Below are 19687 nucleotides of genomic sequence, written 5' to 3'. Positions count from 1 at the left end.
AGAACAGCACAAAAGAGAAATCGCTATGATGCCTTTGTAAAGTATGGACAAACGTGTATATATATAATTATTCATAGATATGTACATGTGATCGGCAGGCCCGTAGCCAGGATTTACCATATGAATAATACCGGTATATAGAAAATGTGTATCCAATGATGTGTTCCCATAACTGGGTAATTTGTGTATTGCAAGGGAATATTTGCATTGCATGGAACAAGGGGGCGGGGTTTAGCTCATTCTGTTGAGTGCTAGCTTGAGGTGCTTGTGTCGCAGGATCGAACCACCTCGGTGGAATCTTTCAACTGATTGTTTTCTCTCTCGTTCCAACCAGTGCACCACAACTGGTCAAAGGCCGTGGTATGTACCTTCCTGTCTGTGGGAAAGTGCATATAAAGGATACCTTGCTGCATTAGAACAAATGTAGCAGATTTCCTCTCTAAGACTATATGTTAAAAATTACGTTCCGTACGCTCGCCTGATCGGCGGCGGTATAGGATCGATCCTCGTTGGTGGGCCCATTGGACTATTTCTCGTTCCAGCCAGTGCACCACGACTGGTATGTGTTATCCTGTCTATAGGATGGTGTATATAAAATATTTCTTGCTACTAATGGAACAATGTAACGGGTTTCCTTTCTAAGATTACATGTCAAAAATCACCAAAGTTTGACATCCAATGGCAATGATTAATAAATCAATATGCTCTAATTCGAATTAATACCAAAAAAACATTAAAAAACCCCCAAAAAACATAAAAAGGCATTTTAGTGATTTTAAAGCTTGTGTTAGAAACGATGGTTCTTTAACTAATTCATTTCGTGTGTCTGTTGGCGTTTTACAAGGACAGGCGTTATCGCTTCTTTTATTTCCCAGCTATATGAATGACTGAAAGTTATTGAGCAAATAAGTATTGTGATAGTGTAGAAATGCGTATATTGGAACTCTGTCTTGTGTTATATGCATTTCACACTTATATAATTTCTGAAAATGTTGGCTTTCAAAATATACTTAATAAAGGTACGATTGGAGAGTCACGATGAATCATGTTAAAATAAAATTGTTGTATTGAAGAAAAGTGGCATTGTATTGTCCATCCTAGAGTGATTTCCGCGTTAAATATATCACAGCGGCTTAATGGAAGAAACCATCTACATTCAAATTAATTCAGTTACTTAGTATAGAAAGTGGTAAGCAGCTAGCTACGTAAGCTAGAAGATTTCTTGTTGAAGCTACAAATCGTCGCCACCCTTAAAATAAGAACGTATTTACTAAAATTATCTATCTCTATCCTCGATTCCTTACGAATAAATGTGTCCATCCTAAGTATGTTCATCTAAAAGGTATTGATATATCTTTATTACTAACATGTTGTATTTTAAACTGCACATTGCAATATTGAACTATTGTAAATTGGATGGTATAACTTGCTTCGGTAAATGAATGAATGAATGAATGAATGACTAGGTACCGATTTAGGTTGAGTTGTTATTTAAAAAAGAATATATAAAAAGGATTAATTTGTATCCATAATCTTATTTAAACGAATTATAATGTCTTTGAAAAGTATGGGTAAATGCACGTGTAGGTACTGGATTCATATTAATACTAGGTAAACGAGTGATGATTTGTCCAACTGTACATAAATGTAATGTAATTTAAAAAGTATATATTAAGATTTGTACTTTTTTAGAAATATGTACAGAACGACTGCTAGCTGTATACACTAAAGAAGTTTTTGTTTTGTTTTTGTCTGGTTTTTTTTTTTATGTTATTGTTGTTGTTTTGTTTAGTTTTTTTATTGAGTGGTGTGTTGTTGTTTTTTTTGTATCAGTTTTTAAAAATTAATCACTTGAGCTGTGTAATTATAGTCCGTTTGCCTTAAAAGGGAACGTGTAGTTTACTTGCAACTATATACTAAATAATGTTTTAATAAATCGTATAAAAGCCAATCTAATTAAAATTAGCTCCACTGTTACATGTGGATTTAACAGCAGCCCGTTGGAGCTCATGTCCAGTTGACCTTTCATTCGACCAATCAAAACCTTACTTGCAAAATTATGCCAGTGATTTGAAATGAATTTGAAAACATTCGGGATTATGCCGAGAGTATACGAAATGATTCGGGTGAATTACGAAGTATGCCGGAAACTGATTGCAATATAAAATTTTACATAAAATTCGTTTCAAGACGAAAAATAAACCCATGATGGTATAGCCATAAAATCTGTTTATACTAGTATACAATCCAGAGTTTATTACTGCACTTTTCCCCCTGTTTTTTCAATGTTGAAATAGACCAACATGTTCGCCTATTGCATAAATAGTCTCGCCCGATATTTTTAGAATTTGCATGCTCCCGAATAACGCTATAAAAGGCGAAGTGTAATTGGTCGATATTTAATTTAATATTTATGGATGAAATGTCACCTGGACATGGGAGTCCACGCAATGCTGTTAGATCTACTGGTAGACCCAGAAGAGCTAATTTTAATCAGATTGTGCAAAAGCATAATATTAAGTCTTAAACCAATACCAACTCATAACATTTTTTTTTCAATGAAAACAAATTTAAGGTTTCTTTACAAATTACCATCAGGTTGCATAAATTAAACCTCATTTTAACACAGGAGTGATGGCAAAATGCTGGAACAACCAAGACAATTTCGAATTGTGTAAAAAGAGGAACCAATGAAATAACATGTAAATAACAAAGTGCCATCAACTTACAAAGGTAAAATATCCTTTTTGAAAACAAAGTGTGAAAGGCAACTTCATCACTGTATTCAAAATGAGATTAATTTATACAATTAATTGTAACTTGTTAAAAAACCTTTTATTTATTTAAAGGGACTGTCCCGAATTTGCAGCCATTGTAAAATATTTCCTATTAACATATCCTTTGTGGTGTCTAACTTTACATATTAAATACATTTTCTTGTTTCGAATACCAGTGTCTGTATACCCAGTGTGTATGCTGTCGTTTACTAATATTTGCAGCAATCACTTTTTATTTAACTTCATAATATATATTTTTTGATGCGTTCAAAATTATTGCCACATAAAATCCCAATTGGGCTACTACAAATATTATATATATTAACAACAAACACCTTGTTTATGCACACATTATACACAGATATTCTAAACAAGAAATGATATTTAATATGGAATTTTAATAATCAAAAAGATTGTTAGTCGTTAAAGTTTGTTTTGTTTAACGACACCACTAGAACACAATGATTTATTAATCATCAGCTATTGGATGTGAAACATTTGATAATTTTGACAAATAGTCTTAGAGAGGAAACCCGCTACATTTTTCCATCTTTTATATGCACCATCCCACAGACAGAATAACACATACCACGGCCTTTGATATACAAGTGGTGAATATGTTACAATGACAACAAACTCAGGACAGTCAATATATATTAATTATTTATGCAAATTAATACAATATATATAATATCTTAGATTTTCAGTGCAATCAAAGTATGTGATATTTTTTCAGATCACATACTTTGAGAATTTGATAACTTTGCAAATTAGATGTAAATTAGTCGAGGTCTCGGCACTAGGTTTATTGACATTTAAGCAAACCTAGTGCCGTGACCTCGATTAATTTACTTCTAATTTGCAAAGTTATCAAATTCTTAAAGTATGTAATCTTAAAAATATCACATACTTTGATTGCACTGAAAATCTAAGCGCTTTACCACTGGGCTACGTCACGCCCCCGGACAGAAAACAAATAAAATAAAATAAATAAACCGAGATTACAGGTTCTCGATAAATAGATGATAATTTTTATCACAGCTTCTGAAATTATCAACAAGTAAAAGTTATCAGTTAATCAATTTTTCCGAACTAATGCATATTTGTCAGTGTGTTTACTTGTTTTATTGATAGTTCCAAAGTTCGGGGGGGGGGGGGGGGGGGGGTATTTTATGTTATCGTTAGCTAATCAAACACCTGTGGCAATTATATGGATTGATCCCAAGAGGGCGGTTTCACCAAGTAACATCTCAACCCGTAACATACTCATTATAACAGTATTATAGCCAGTGTCTGGCAAGTGTTTGAGAAAGTTACTAGCCCTCACAGAGGCGTTGACTGGTGCCCTATGTATTATAGTAATTTATTACCCATATGGGCTCAAATATACGGGGTAATATTTTTTCGATCTCTGCACAGTGTGCAGATTGCTTCTACAGTCACTGATTGGCTGGCTTTAAAAAGACAAGATTTGATTGGCAATTACATACTGCCGGGACTACTTTTTGTTCATTCATGATTCCATTCATCGGTCAAACTATTACTACGAACTTCAAATATTTTTTTACGATACGAACATTTACGGAATTAAAAATCAAAATATATGTACAAATGTTTAAAAATGTTTTTATTTTATTATTTTGACTGGGTTTTTTTAAAACTATTCTTTGGTGGATACTGTTGGGTGTGCACCGGTAACGGTGCGTATGAATATATTGTTATGGCTGGTAGAGCTTGTTAGTTGTTACAGCAGCGAGAACGTAAATATACTTTTAAAATCGTTAAAGATTAACAATGGGTAATAAAGAGAATAACCAACTCACTACGAGGAATTACGGATTGTCTGTCCCTCGTGAATTAATGCTGTAAACAACATTAATTCACTCGGAACAGATAATCCGTAATTCCTCGTAGCTCGTTAGTTATTCTCTAAACAGTTGATAATATCCACCAGCCCAGACCAAACATTCACTAGCCAGGAAAGAGGGCAAATGGATTTATATCGAACTCTGTTATAGCACACGTGAGCCCACACACGCACAAAGACGTTATGTAACATATATAAGAAAGCACACACAGTTCATGAATATAAATTTATAGGATATTAATCGAGCTTCCATTTCGTCCTGAGTGAAATAATTTTCAATTGTCACGAGCTTTAGCGTTACGTGTTACGTGTTACGTCCCAGTTGGCATTCTAGTGGGACATATCATTTTGATACGTACCAAGATATTCGTAACCATATGGGTAATAAAAAAACGTTAGTCAACAGCTATATGAATTTCATATATGAAATTAATATAGCTGTTGATTAACATTTAGATAACATTTAGGTAACACAATATTTAACATTGACATATATTTGAAAAATGTATTTCATTTCATTTCAACTTATTTCCGTGCTTATATCCAATTAAGATTCAAGCTCGCTGTCCTGGGCACACCACACCTCAGCTATCTGGGCTGTCTGTCCAGGACAGTAGGTTAGTTGTTAATTGTTAGTGGTTACTGAGAGAGAGAAGAGGGTGTAGTAGCCTTACACCTACCCATGGAGTCGTTAAAACTCGCTCTCGGTGGGAACCGGTACCGGGCTGCGAATCCTGTACCTACCAGCCTTATGTCCGATGGCTTAACTATGACGCCACCGAGGCCGGTAAAATATATTATTATATCATATATTTCATTACAATTTAATTGTAAATAAGACGTTCAAGGATAATCACCTGGACGTGTATATGCACGAAGGAACATACGCATACGCACCTGTACACACTTCCCTCTCCCACAAATGCTAGCACACATGCATATATTATCATATACTTCATGAATATGAATGAAACATTAAACAACAGACACTCAAATGTTGTTCAGAGAACACATTCAATTTCTAGATAGTCGGTTACATACTAGAAATATAAATTTAGCTTATTTTGTTATATTTTACCTTTTTTAAACCTATCAAGGGAAATAATCTATCTGCGTATAATTGTCTACAGTAGTAACGGTAACTTCCCCTGTTCTGCTGTTAAAATAACACTGTCATAATGCACATACTTTTTATTTGACTTGTAATTTTAGGAAATGCGACTCTGGCTATATGTGACAATAAATATTAGTCAGAAACACGGAGTTAATTTTAATGAAGATTGAGTGTTTCTGTGTTGGTGTCGATAGTATGGTCTAAGCCAAAATTCTGTTGTTGTTGTTTTTTTATCATCAAAGAAAATGTTAACTCTACTGTAAACAACAGTTATGCATTAGGTAGGTATAGTCTGTTTGCGTCAAAGAGGAACAGATACATTACAATGCAACTCTATAATGAATAAAGTTAAAATTCGCATAACAACATAAGTATTATTATGTTTTAAATCCATACCAGTTCAAATCTATATTTTTTGTTTTTGTTAAAAATGTCCATGTAAATAAAAATGTTTCTCAACAAATTACCATCTATTATACCGATTAAATCTCGGGTGAAAACAAAATGCTAGAACAGCCAATGTCAGAAGCTTCACCTGTTTTCTCACTGAAGGAAGGATATATTTTATTTAACGACGCACTCAAAACATTATATTTACGGTTATATGGCGTTGACCACACATATATTGAGAGAGGAAACCCGCTGTCGCCACTTCATGGGCTACTGTTTTCGATTAGCAGCAAGGGATCTTTATATGCATCATTTCACAGACAGGATAGTACATACCACGGCCTTTGTTATGCCAGTCGGGGAGCACTGACTAGGACGAGAAATAACCCAATGGGTCCACTGACGGGGATCGATCCTAGACCGACCACACATCAATCGGACGCTTTACCACTGGCTACGTCCCACTCCGCTTTCTCACTGAAGTAGTTGATAACAAAGTACACGGAGATTAACGGTAGAATTGCGCGTGCTTTACTTTGGGGTGGGATGTAGTCCAGCGGTAAAACGCTCGCTTGATGCGCGGTCGGTTTAGGATCGATCCCCGTTGGTGGCTCCATTGGGCTATTTCTCCTTATAGCCAGTGCACCACGACTGGCATATCAAATGCTGTGGTATGTGCTATCCTGTCTTTGGATGGTGCATATAAAGGATCCCTTGCTACTAATGCTGCGGGTTTCCTCTCCTAGATTATATTGTGTAAAAATTACCAAATGTTTGATACCCAATAGCCGATGATTAATAAATGAACGTGCTCTAGTGGTGTCGTTAAAGAAAAGAAAAGCTTTATTTATCTTTAGTTTGGCTGTTCTACCAGTTGCCGTCATACCTGTATCAAAATGAAGACTTAACCTATGCAATTTGATTTGTAAAAAAACTTTTGTTTAATTTACATGTTTTTCAAAAATGTTATTTGAGTTGGTATGGGTTTAAAATTTAATAACACTTTTTTATATGAATTTTAACATTATTGCCTTTTGACAAACGGACTCTAGTATACGTGGCTAGCATGTGCTACCCTTGCCTACGCACGTGTGTGTGTCTGCGTGCTTAATCAGAAATAGGCTTTAAAACCGTTGGAATTATCATCCAAAATATTACTTTTTGTGCGTGAGTATTAGTGTGCCTGTGTGCGTGTGTTTGTGTGAATGTTTGAATGTGTGTGTATGTCTATATGTTTGCGTATGTGTGTGTGCGTGCGTGTGTGCGTACGTGTGTGTGTAAGCAAAACTCCAATGTTTTAAGTAACATTCGTCTTTTCATTTGAAAATACTATATGACTATAACATACAGATGTCTTGTGTAATCCTGCTCCACAATTTCACAACTACTAGACAAAAAGTCAATAATGTATGAAGCAATAACACACCTGAACAGGTAATCTGGGTACTACACGTTTTGCTAGAATCAGTTACACGGCGATTCATGGGGGGAAAAGGGGAAATTAGTTTTATTTACTTCCTAACATTTAAAAAAAATTACTGTACGGTCAATAATGGATAAGTAGCTTAACGTGTGTATATCGACATCTCATTGGTTGTCTAACGTGCTAAATGATACAAGTGGACAACTGGGGAATGTAAAATGTTTTACTCTGGCAGGAAGCGAGCGAAATTTCGGTGCGGCACCTTACCGTATTAAATGTTGTAAACAAATTATTATAGAAGCTGAATTTCATTTCCTGGTCCCCGTTCCACGAAGCGATCTTAGCCTAAGATCAACTTAAGTGCATAGGGTAGCTATGCGCCTAAGGTAATCTTAGGGCTAAGATCGCTTCGTGGAACGACCGGCCTCGGTGGCGTCATGGCAGGCCATCGGTCTACAGGCTGGTAGGTACTGGGTTCGGATCCCAGTCGAGGCATGGGATTTTTAATCCAGATACCGACTCTAAACCGTGAGTGAGTGCTCCGCAAGGCTCAGTGGGTAGGTGTAAACCACTTGCACCGACCAGTGATCCATAACTGGTTCAACAAAGGCCATGGTCTGTGGGAAGCGCAAATAAAAGATCTCTTGCTGCTCATCGGAAGAGTAGTCCATGTAGTGGCAACAGCGGGTTTCCTCTCAAAACCTGTGTGGTCCTTAACCATATGTCTGACGCCATATAACCGTAAATAAAATGTGTTGAGTGCGTCGTTAAATAAATCATGTCTTTCTTTGCTTCGTGGAACGGGGCCCAGACCACTTGTAATTTCTGTTTTGGTTCCAAAATGAAGTTATGGGACGCGGCCTCGATAATAAACCCTAATCAGGCCCCAAGGAAAAATAGATTATTCGAATACCAAATTATATTACGAAAAATAACAAATAGAAAATAATTAAGAAAACAAATTAAATTTAATAGAAGCAACACACTTTGTAAATGTAGTTTGGGGTATCAGTAAAATTCTGTTGATTCCATCTTAAACTGGTACACAACGTTTCACATTGTGTTTTATTATAAATGTAGAATTGTCGGTCATCCATTACTTGACTTTCAGTTTCGTATTCATAAATTTGTTCTTTTTGCCCCTGCGCGTGCTGTAACCTCACCGTGGTGCAGGGGTGTAACATTCTCTTTGAAAATGGCTAATACAGCACAAATTGAAGTTTAGAGTAAGATTCGGTGTCCGTAAAATTCTGTGATATTTGTATTTGTATTTGTATTTTTGCACAGTTCTTTACACTGTTTTTGTTTAAACCTTGAATTTTTATATTGATGTTGATCATCACTTTGTTTATTTGCATTACCATAGTTTGACACCCAATAGCCGATGTATTTTTCGTGCTGGGGTGTCGTTAAACATTCATTCATTCATTCATTCATTGTTCTTTTTGTGATGACGCCGGCTTAAATAAATTCGTTAATTACATATTTTGTTTTTATTTTTGTATTTTTCAAGAATAGCATTTAATTCTTAGATTTGTTTTCTTTTTGGAGCGAAGAATTTTCAGTGGTTTCATTTTTCTCTGTTTTTTTTCATATTTGATTGTGGATTATGCTATCAGAATGAGTCAAATATAACATAATAAATAATATAGAGAATTTGAACATATATAATCGGAAGCGGCATTAAAAGTCGCGATATCATTTCACCCACTCGAGTAACGCGACAAATAATCACGTTTGATTAAAGGGACATTCCTGAGTTTGCTGCAATTTTTAAGATGCTATCGACTAACAGATACTTTTTAACGATTGTAATTACATATAAAATATATGTATTTGTATAAAATATTAGTGGTTGTATATTAAACGTGTTTCTGATCGTTCTAATATTTATACTAGGCTAAATTTCATTTTATTTCCTAAAATAGAAGACAAAATCCAGTTCTTAGAAATATTAAGGCGACCAGAAAGACATTGAAAATACAGACAATGATATTCTAAACAAGAAAATATATTTAATATGTAAATTCAATAGTAGAAATATTTTATTACTCGGAAACATATTACAATGCAGCAAACTCAGGAATGCGGTAAAGTCGTTGTTAACCCGAAGCCGCCTATATCCTTATGTGTTGTATCCCACCCAAATGTTTCAGGAGTGACTAAACATTTGAATTAGAATTGATGTCAACAGCAATAGAATCTAGCCTTTGTAACTGTAAACGGTAAAGTCAAACAAGGAACAAAATGAATGATGACACGAAATTAAGAAAGAAAGGGGGAAAAAAAACAACATTATTACTTTGTAGTATTCTAATTTATCTATTAATATATATTTTTTTATCCTTGTTTTTCTTCTTCGTGTTTTCGATGGGATTTTTTTTTTTTTTTTTTTTTTTGTTTGGGGGGGGGGGTGGGGGAGGGGGTGTAGCATTAAACAACATATTTTCCTTTTTTGTTATAGCATTGGTTTAAAAGCAAGTATAATTATCTTTATTATTCGCTATTCGCTTTCATTCACATTAGACTGAAGGTTGTCTTTCCCATTAACCGGACCGGCCTCGGTGGCGTCGTGGTTAGGCCATCGGTCTACAGACTGGTAGGTACTGGATTCGGATCCCAGTCGAGACATGGGATTTTTAATCCAGATACCGACTCCAAACCCTGAGTGAGTGCTTCGCAAACCACTTGCACCGACCAGTGATCCATAACTGGTTCAACAAAGGCCATGGTTTGTGCTATCCTGCCTACGGTGGGAAGCGCAAATAAAAGATCCCTTGCTGCCTGTCGTAAAAAGAGTAGCCTATGTGGCGACAGGGGGTTTCCTCTGAAAAAACCAGTGTCAGAATGACCATATGTTTGACGTCCAATAGCCGATGATAAGATAAAAAATCGATGTGCTCGAGTGGCGTCGTTAAATAAAACAAACTTTACTTTTCCCATTAAACCGAGAGGTTTTCATATTTCAATTTAAACCGGCGGAACTATAATATAAATTGTAATAAACACTAATAAACATATACGTAATCGACTGATTTTTATAATCCACATTCCTTATTCCTCCAACATGCACGCACACACGCTTACAAATGTAATAGGTGTTTTTTTGACAAACCTTTAAATAAATGTTAAACGTTAAATATTTATCTTGGACGGTATTCTCAAATAAGTTTTTTAATCAAAGTAAACAAAACTTGCACGTAAAATCTCCTACAGCTTTTTAAATATGTCACGGTCATTGTTTTCAGATTTAAAATAACTTTCTTTCTTGAGATTTGTGTTTGTTTGGTTGTGGTTTTATTGCCTACTTTAGGCAATCCTGTATAAATTAATATGAAATATTGCTTGTTTATTTGTTTTGGGTTGTTGTTGTTGGGTTGTTGTGGGGTTTTTTTTTTTGGGGGGGGGGGGGTCCGGAAGGGGTGCTGATTTTTTTTTTTTTTTTTTTTTTTTGTATATATGTGGGATTTTGTTTTGTTTTATTTTATTTGTGGGTTTTGGGGGAAGAGAGGTTGTTTTTGTTATTGGTTGGTGTGGGCATTTTTTTTTTTTTTGGTGGGGGGCGGAATGTAGTCCAGTGGTAAAGCGCTCGCTTGATGCACGGTCGGTCTGGGATCGATCTCCGTCGGTGGGCCCATTGTGCAATTTCTCGCTCAAGCCAGTGCACCATGACTGGTATATTAAAGACCGTGGTATGTGCTATTCTGTCTGTGGGATGGTGCATATTAAAGATCACTTACTGCTAATTGAAAAAGAGTAGCCCATGAAGTGGCGACAGTGGGTTTTCTCTCTCAATATCTGTGTCGTCCTTAACCATATGTCTGACGCCATATAAGCCTAAATAAAATGTGTTGAGTGCGTCGTTAAATAAAACATTTTCTTCCTTTTCCTTTTGTTTTGTTTTACTTGTGGTTTTTTGAGGGAGAGAGGTTGTTTTTGAGGGAGAGAGGTTGTTTTTTGAGGGAGAGAGGTTGTTTTTTTAGGTTGTTTTTTTTAGGGAGAGAGGTTGTTTTTTTAGGTGTTTTTTTTAGGGAGAGAGGTTGTTTTTTGAGGGAGAGAGGTTGTTTTTGAGGGAGAGAGGTTGTTTTTGTTTGTTTGTTGTTGGTATTGGTTGGTGTGGGATTTTTTGATGGGTTTTTTAGGGGGTGAATGGTTGTGTGAGGACGGTATCAGATAGGCCACGAGTCTACAAATTAAGTCGCAGGATTGGTTCAGAATTGCCGCAAATTTACGACAGCTTATATATCTATAGAGATCTTCACACTATAAATCTCCGACAAATAGTCAAACGGGGCATCATACGTGTGTTTGCAATCGTAAGGGGATTTTACAAATCGGCCCGAGGTCTATTTTTAACACAACACCTTGATCAATCTTACGCCACTCGGGACATCCAGATCAGCTGATAATGACGGATATTCGGTACTACCGGCACACCGATACCCTTCGTTAACATTTACATGTACAAGTATTCACATTTGCAAAAGACGTAACCCAGTGATTAAAGCGCTCGCTTGATGCGCGGTCGGTCTAGGATCAATCCCCGTGGGTGGGCCAATTGAGCTATTTCTCGTTCAAGCCAGCGTACAAACGACCGTGGTATGTGGTATCCTATTTGTGGGATGGTGCCTGTATAAGATCCCTCGCGACTAATGAAAACAAACAAAATGTAAGTGGTTTCCTCTATACGACATGGGGCGGGACGTAGCTCAGTCGTAAAGCGTTCGCTTGATGCGCGGTCGGTTTGGGATCGATCCTCGTCGGTGGCCCATTGTGCTATTTCTCGCTCCAGCGAGTGCACCACGACTGGTATATCAAAGGCCGTGGTATGTATTATCCTGTCTGTGGGCTGGTGCATATAAAAGATCGATCTCTTGCTGTTAATCAGAAAGAGTAGCCCATGAAGTGGCAACAGTGGGTTTCCCCTCTCGATAACTGTGTGGTCCTTAACCATATGTCCGACGCTATATAACCCTAAATAAAATGTGTTGAGTGCGTTGTTAAATAAAACATATCCTTCTTTCCTCCTTCAATATCTGTGTGGTCCTTAACCATATGTCTGACGCCATATAACCGTAAATAAAATGTGTTGAATGCGTAGTTAAATAAAACATTTCCTTCCTTGTTCCTTCTGTAAGAATATGTCAGAATGACCAAATGTTTGACATCCAATAGCCGATGATTAATAAATCAATGTACTCTAGCGGTGACGTTAAACAAAACAAACTTTAAATAACATTTCCTAATTGATCGCTGTAATATGTAAGCGAGGACGCCTTCTGTAGCTGAGCTTATGTACATCACATATTTACAAAATAAAACAAACATAAAAGTACATACGCCATTCCTTATGGAAGTATGAGAGACAGTATAGTTAAATAATACAAGTGACCTTAAGGCGGTAGAACAACTAGAGCACATTGATTAATTAATTATCGGCTATTGGATGTCAAGCATGTAATAAATTTGACTCGTAGTCTACAGAAGAAACACGCTACATTTTTCCATTAGTAGCAAGGGATCTTTTTAATGCACAAGAAAGCACATACCACGGCCTTTGACCAGTTGTGGTGCACTGGCTGGAATAAGAAGAAAAAAAACATTAGTTGAATGGATCCACCGATGTGATTCGATCCTGCGACGCATGCACCTCAGATGAGCGCTCAACCGACTGCGCCAAATCCATTATGCTATAGAGTCCATTTGCGTCAAAAGAAAACCGATGCATGTAACTTTATAACAAATAAAGTTAAAATTCATATACATGTATAAACATATTATTACGTTTTAAACCCATAATCAAATTGAAAAAAACAATTGAAAAACATTGCAATAATAACAAAAAAATTATTTACAAATTACTTAGGTTAAATCATCTTTTTTTATACAGGTGTGAAGACAACTGATGGAACATCCAAACTAAAGTAGGCGCGATTCTACTTTTAGACTCCATGTAAATGAATGAAGGGAGGAAGGAATGAAGGAAGGAAGGAAGGAAGGAAGGAAGGAAGGAAGGAATGTTTAACGACAGACTCCATGTAGTGCATTACCGATTACTTCAGTGAGAGTGCAAGTGAAGCTGCTTACATTGGCTGTTCTAGCACTTTGTTTTCACCCCTATATTAAATAGGAAATTTAATCTGTACATAATTTGATGGTAATTTGTTAATTAAGAAACTTTTCATTTACATTTGAGTTGGTATGGTTTTTATCACTTAGCAATGCACTGATCTAGTTGCATTCGTTTAGCATTTTCAGTTTGTAGTTTTGGTTATGGGCATTTCTTCGATATATAGATATCGGATATGCCTAAGTAGTTGAACAAGCGTTTTAATTTTTCTAGCGAGTTATACATTTGCCCATTTGCAGGAGAATTCATTTTATAACTGAGTAGTAAATGACAATTTTAAAATATATCAGTGGTCAAAATACTGCCGTCGTGACCGGGCTTTTACCGGTCAACATCAGCACGGACCGGGAGATGTTTTTGACTGTCAAACAAACCTTACATCTGGAAAATTACTTTATATTAAATTATCACAAAATTTGTAGATCATCCTTCTAGAATTGTCGGACCTACAATTACAAAATACATTTATATTCACATCTTAGTTGAGTCAATAATGTTTGGTCCGGCATGTTTTGATTCAGGCAGGTACGAATTTCTGTCAATTTCGATCAAAATCCTATAATTATTTGATCAATGGTTAGTTTTGGAGGCGTTCTACCTTGTTCACCATATAACAAAAAAACACACACACTAGAGGTTTCTTCTTGTTTTTTACCGGCAATAAGCGTGTCAGAAAATTAATGAGGATATTTTCTTTCTTTTTTTTTCTTTAGATTTTCGTATCCCCAAATTCCGCAACCATATAAAAGTAAAGGAAATACCATTAAGTGAAATAGCTTACATTTGCAATTTACTGGTAAGTTATGATCCTTGATTTTAGATAAAACTAAATATTTTGCTTTAGCTGCATGCTGAGTTAACCATCTTTTTTTCGAGAGGCTTATCTCCGAAAGTAAACTATGTCTTATGGTTATTTGAATTTCCATTAAAGGGACATTCCTGAGGTTACTGCATTGTAAGATGTTTCCGACTAATAAAATATTTCTACGATTAAACTTACATATTAAACGTATTTTCTTGTTTAGAATATCAGCGTCTGTATATTCGATGTGTTTCTGGTCGTCTTAATATTTGTAAGAAGACCAAACTGGAATTTGTCTTCAAATAATTTCGTACGTACGAAAAAATACACTGTAGGAAATAAAATAAAATTTAACATAGTACAAATATTAGAACGATCAGAAACACGTTTAATATACGGCCACTGATATTTTATGCAGAAATATATATTTGATATATAATTACAATTGTTAAAAAGTCTTTGCAGCAAACTCAGGAATGTCCCTTTAAGTACCATTTCGTTAAAGGAACATTCCTAAGTTTTCTGCATTGTAAGATGTTTTCGACTAATAAAATATTTCTACGATTAAACTTACTCATTAAATATATTTTCTTTTTTAGAATAGCAGTGTCTGTATATTCAATGTGTTTCTGACCGTCTTAATATTTATTAGTAACCCAAACTGGATTTTGTCTTCAAATAATTTCGGACGTACGAAAAAAACATATTTTAGGAATTAAAATGAAATTTAACCTAATACAAATATTAGAACAACCAGAAACACCTTTAATATATAGACACTAATATTGTATGCAGAAAAATGTAGTTGATATGTAATTACAATCGTTAAAAAGTTTCTGTTAGTCGATAACATCTTCAAACATGCAGCAAACTCAGGAATGTCCCTTTAAGTGTTCTTTTGGGTTTTGTTTTTTTTCGAGGGTCTTATCTCCGAAGGTGAACTATTTCTTATTGCTATTTGAATTTTCATTAAATACTATTTTATTATCCTTTTTATCGAGGGTCTTATCTCCGAAGGTAAGCTATCTTTTTATGGTTATTTGAATTTCCATCAAATACTATTTTGTTAACTTGTATTTTTTTAGAGGTTTATCTCCGAAGGTAAACTATTTCTGTTATTTGAATTTCCATTAAATACTATTTTGTTACCTTTTTTCCAGAGGCTTAACTCCGTTAAATATTTTTTTGTTTTCTTTCATTTTTAACTTTAGGTTTAGAATTTCTGCAATATTTCAAAAAGTTATTTAGATTGTTGTTTTGCAAGTTGTAAACATTTGTTGCAAATAGAGGCAAAGCAAGTAGATACTGCTTTTTAGGAAGCTAGTTCATCTGTGGTAGGGACTACTCCTGCACAACCAAAATATAGATGATAATTTTCTAGGTCATTTAAATAAAGTAAAAATGAAACAGGAGACAAATTTTCTCTTTGGCGAAACCAGTATTGCATGAAAAAAATTGTGAGCATTCGTTATTTATTTTGACAAAAGATTTTCCATTTATGTTATAATTTGTGTTTTATTAGCAAAGGAAGACTGTTTCATTAATATTTTGTAAGCCTTCATTACGAGATTAGGCCTAAAATATTAGTATTGAGTGTATCTGAAATCATACCAAACAAGTTACCGTAGGTAGAATAGGTCGGTTTTTTGGTGGTGGTTGTGAGATATTTTTTGATGAATTTTTTTCCATACCATATTTACCCCTTCTTCAAGACCATCCTTACAAATATTTAGTTCTGTCCATTTCCGACTAGTAGTTTCAAATGTGGGTAGCTAGGTAGGGATTGTTTTTGGGTTTTTTTTGCTCCATACACATTTTGGCAAAAATAAAATAAATCACTTGCATATAATGCCACACATGAGACACTTCATTCTGTCACATATTAATGTCGTAGTTTTGAATATTTTTAGATACCACTTTATTTTATCAGGTTTTAACTCTACCCAAACATCATTAATCAGTGATAGAAAAAAGTTTAATTATTCACCTAAAAATCTACATATCTGCTATTTAATGATAAATTGGCAATACCCCCGGATTCTGTTTAATGATTTAAACGAAAAACTGTATTGTATTGAAATACAACTGCAATAAGAAAAGAGCTTGAAAGCCGCCATTACTGACTTGCAGTGTCGGTCTATGAAAAACAATTTTATAATCGCAGGCCTGGCTGAACATACTAACGAGAACACTGAACAGGTATTAAGTGAGTTTATTTACAAGGAACTTGGAATTGAATGGAACATAGAATTTGAAAACGTCCACCGGTTTGGCAAAAGGCGAGATGGAATTCATCGACCTATTGTTGCGCGCTTTCTGTTTTTAAAGATCTTGATATGATTAGGGCTAAAGCGTACAGATTAAAAAAATAAGCCTTACAGTATCAACGAGCAATTCCCCACAGTTGTGAAAGCAAAAAGAAAGAAATTATATCCGGTAGCCAAAAGGTTCAGGCTTGCAGGTCACAAAACTAAAATGGTTAGAGACAAACTGTTCGTGGACGGACGCCTGTACGAAAGTAACGAAACGACGGACACTGACCATCGCTCCTATAGGGATGCCGCACAAGCTGCACCAAAGGACACCACGAGATTCCCTGTATGGACAAAATACCCCACATGATTCGCGGCATGGACAGGCCAACGATCATGGCAGACGACCTACAGTGAAACGACCACGTGCGTCTTCCACACCCACATCAGACAGCCATCGCCCATCTGGATCATCCGACACCAGGGACAGTGCAGTACAGGGACTCGCGGGGGGTGGTTTATCTGTAATTTCATGGAACGTTTGTAGGTCGTTAGAAAATAAATTGCAAGATGTGGAATTTTTATACTTCATTTGTAAATATGATATTATATGTTTATACGAATGTTGGGTAGATTCTAATGATATAACGACACCCAATTACATTGCTTGTAATATACCCAGAGAGCATGGTAAAGGGGGTGGGATAGTTATTTTTATAAGAGATTGTTTGAAAGACTGTTGTACATGTATTGAAAAGATTTGCGATAGTATCGTTATTCTGAAGCTTCTACGAGATACGTATGTTTTTGTTAATTACATCCCCCCCCCCCCCCCCCTGTAAATAGCGCTTATTATAACACCAATGATACTGATCTATTTTTAGTTCTTGAAGATAGTATAGCCAGATACGTTCAGTTAGGTAACATTATTGCTATTGGTGATTTTAATAGTCGTACTGGAACTAGTCCTTTGTACACGACAGACTGTCAGAAATATCTGCACATGTTTGATCAAATGTTGTAGAATATTTATCTGATACTGATATCATACAACGCATCAATGAAGACACAACTATAAATCAGTTTGGTAGAAAACTCTTATCTCTCTGTAAAACATGTGGGCTATGAATTTTAAATGGTAGACATTCTGGAGATAGAAATGGAAATATCACGTTTTATAATGCAAATGACACCAGCCGTATAGATTATGTACTTGCAAACGATTCATGTTTTGACTTAATTCAAGAGTTTGAGTCGGGTAAATTTAACTGTTTTTCGGACCATTCACCTGTTTGCTTTACAATATGCAGCCCTGTTAAAGACGACAATAACTATATATTTGATGAACAGACACATAATATTAATATAAAATGGAATGAAGAAAACAATCAGGATATAATCGTTGAAATTGCTGAACAGATGGACAACTTGACAAATATATGTACGCTAAAAGAAACCAGCCAGGAAAACATAAATATATGTGTTGACAGATTTACAAATGAATTAAATAACATTATTTTACCTTTTTGCTCCGTTAAAACTTACAAAACTAGTGCGAAAGGTAAAGGATCATGCACGATTAAAGGTGAAGATAAACCTTGGTTTAATGATATGTTGAAACAAAGGTACCAAGAATACAGAAAAGCTATTCAAATTTTCAACGCTAACAAAGCAAATGATAATCGTGCCGAACTTATCCGAGTGAGAAAATGATATAAAAAATTAGAATTTAAATTGAAAAGACAATATAAGAACCAATAGGGTAACATGTTGAATTATTTACGTAAATATAACCCAAAGCAATTCTACAAACATTTTAAGAAACGAAAACAATATCACCGATCGGAGTTAAGTAATGAAGACTTCTTTAACCATTTTTGTAATCTTGCTAGTAATAAACCTAACATCAACCATGAAGTAGATGATTTTTTATCAAATTATAATGTACATACTAATGACTCATCATTTAACGCATTAGACCAAGACATTACTGAAAAGGAAATTTCTGAGGCTATACACGGGTAAAACAAGAACAAAGCATGTGGCTATGATAATGTTTTAAATGAATATTTTATTAATTGTAAGGATGTTCTAATACTCTTGTTGTTTAATAACGTTTTTCAATCTGGTCATTTCCCGTACGCGTGGTCAGTTGGTTGTATAGTTCCTGTCTTTAAAAAGGGAAATACAAACGATACAGATAATTACAGAGGTATTACTCTAGTTAGCTGTTTTGGAAAACTGTTCACGTCTATCTTAAATAATAGATTGATAGATTTTGACCAAAGACATAACGTGATTACCGATGCACAGTTTGGGTTCAGAAAACAGATGTCCTCTATTGATGCTATTTTCATTTTACAGTACTTAATAGATAGAACACTCAAGAATAAAAAACGTTTTTATTGTTGTTTTGTAGATTTTAAAAAAGCTTTTGATTTTGTTAACAGGCAAAACTTATGGTATAACGTAATCCAACAGGATGTCGAGGGGGAAATTATTTCTATTATACGGTCTTTATACAACGATGTTAAATATGAAATAGAAGACGAGTATCACTTTATTCTCCAATGTCCTAGATTCAATAATATAAGAACCAAATTTATAAAACGTTATTACCAAAAACATCCAAGCGTTTTTAAACTTATTCATCTTCTAAGTACTGGTAATATTAAAGAACGTAATAACCTCGGGAAATATTTAGTACGAGCAAATAATGTAAGAAATAAATTATTGGAATAAATTGTTTAATGCTGTACAATACAGAACCTGCACCTGGTAGCACAAACGTATACCTTAGCTCTGGCATATGCCCAATAATGACATATAGCCTTATATATAATATATTAATTAGTAAAACTGATATGTTGAATTAGTTTTAGTTATATATATATATATATATATATATATATATATATATATATATATATAT

Source organism: Gigantopelta aegis, chromosome 3, assembly GCF_016097555.1.
Source record: "Gigantopelta aegis isolate Gae_Host chromosome 3, Gae_host_genome, whole genome shotgun sequence".
NCBI classification, from domain to species: Eukaryota; Metazoa; Mollusca; class Gastropoda; order Neomphalida; family Peltospiridae; genus Gigantopelta; species Gigantopelta aegis.
This window is presented reverse-complemented; position numbering follows the sequence as displayed.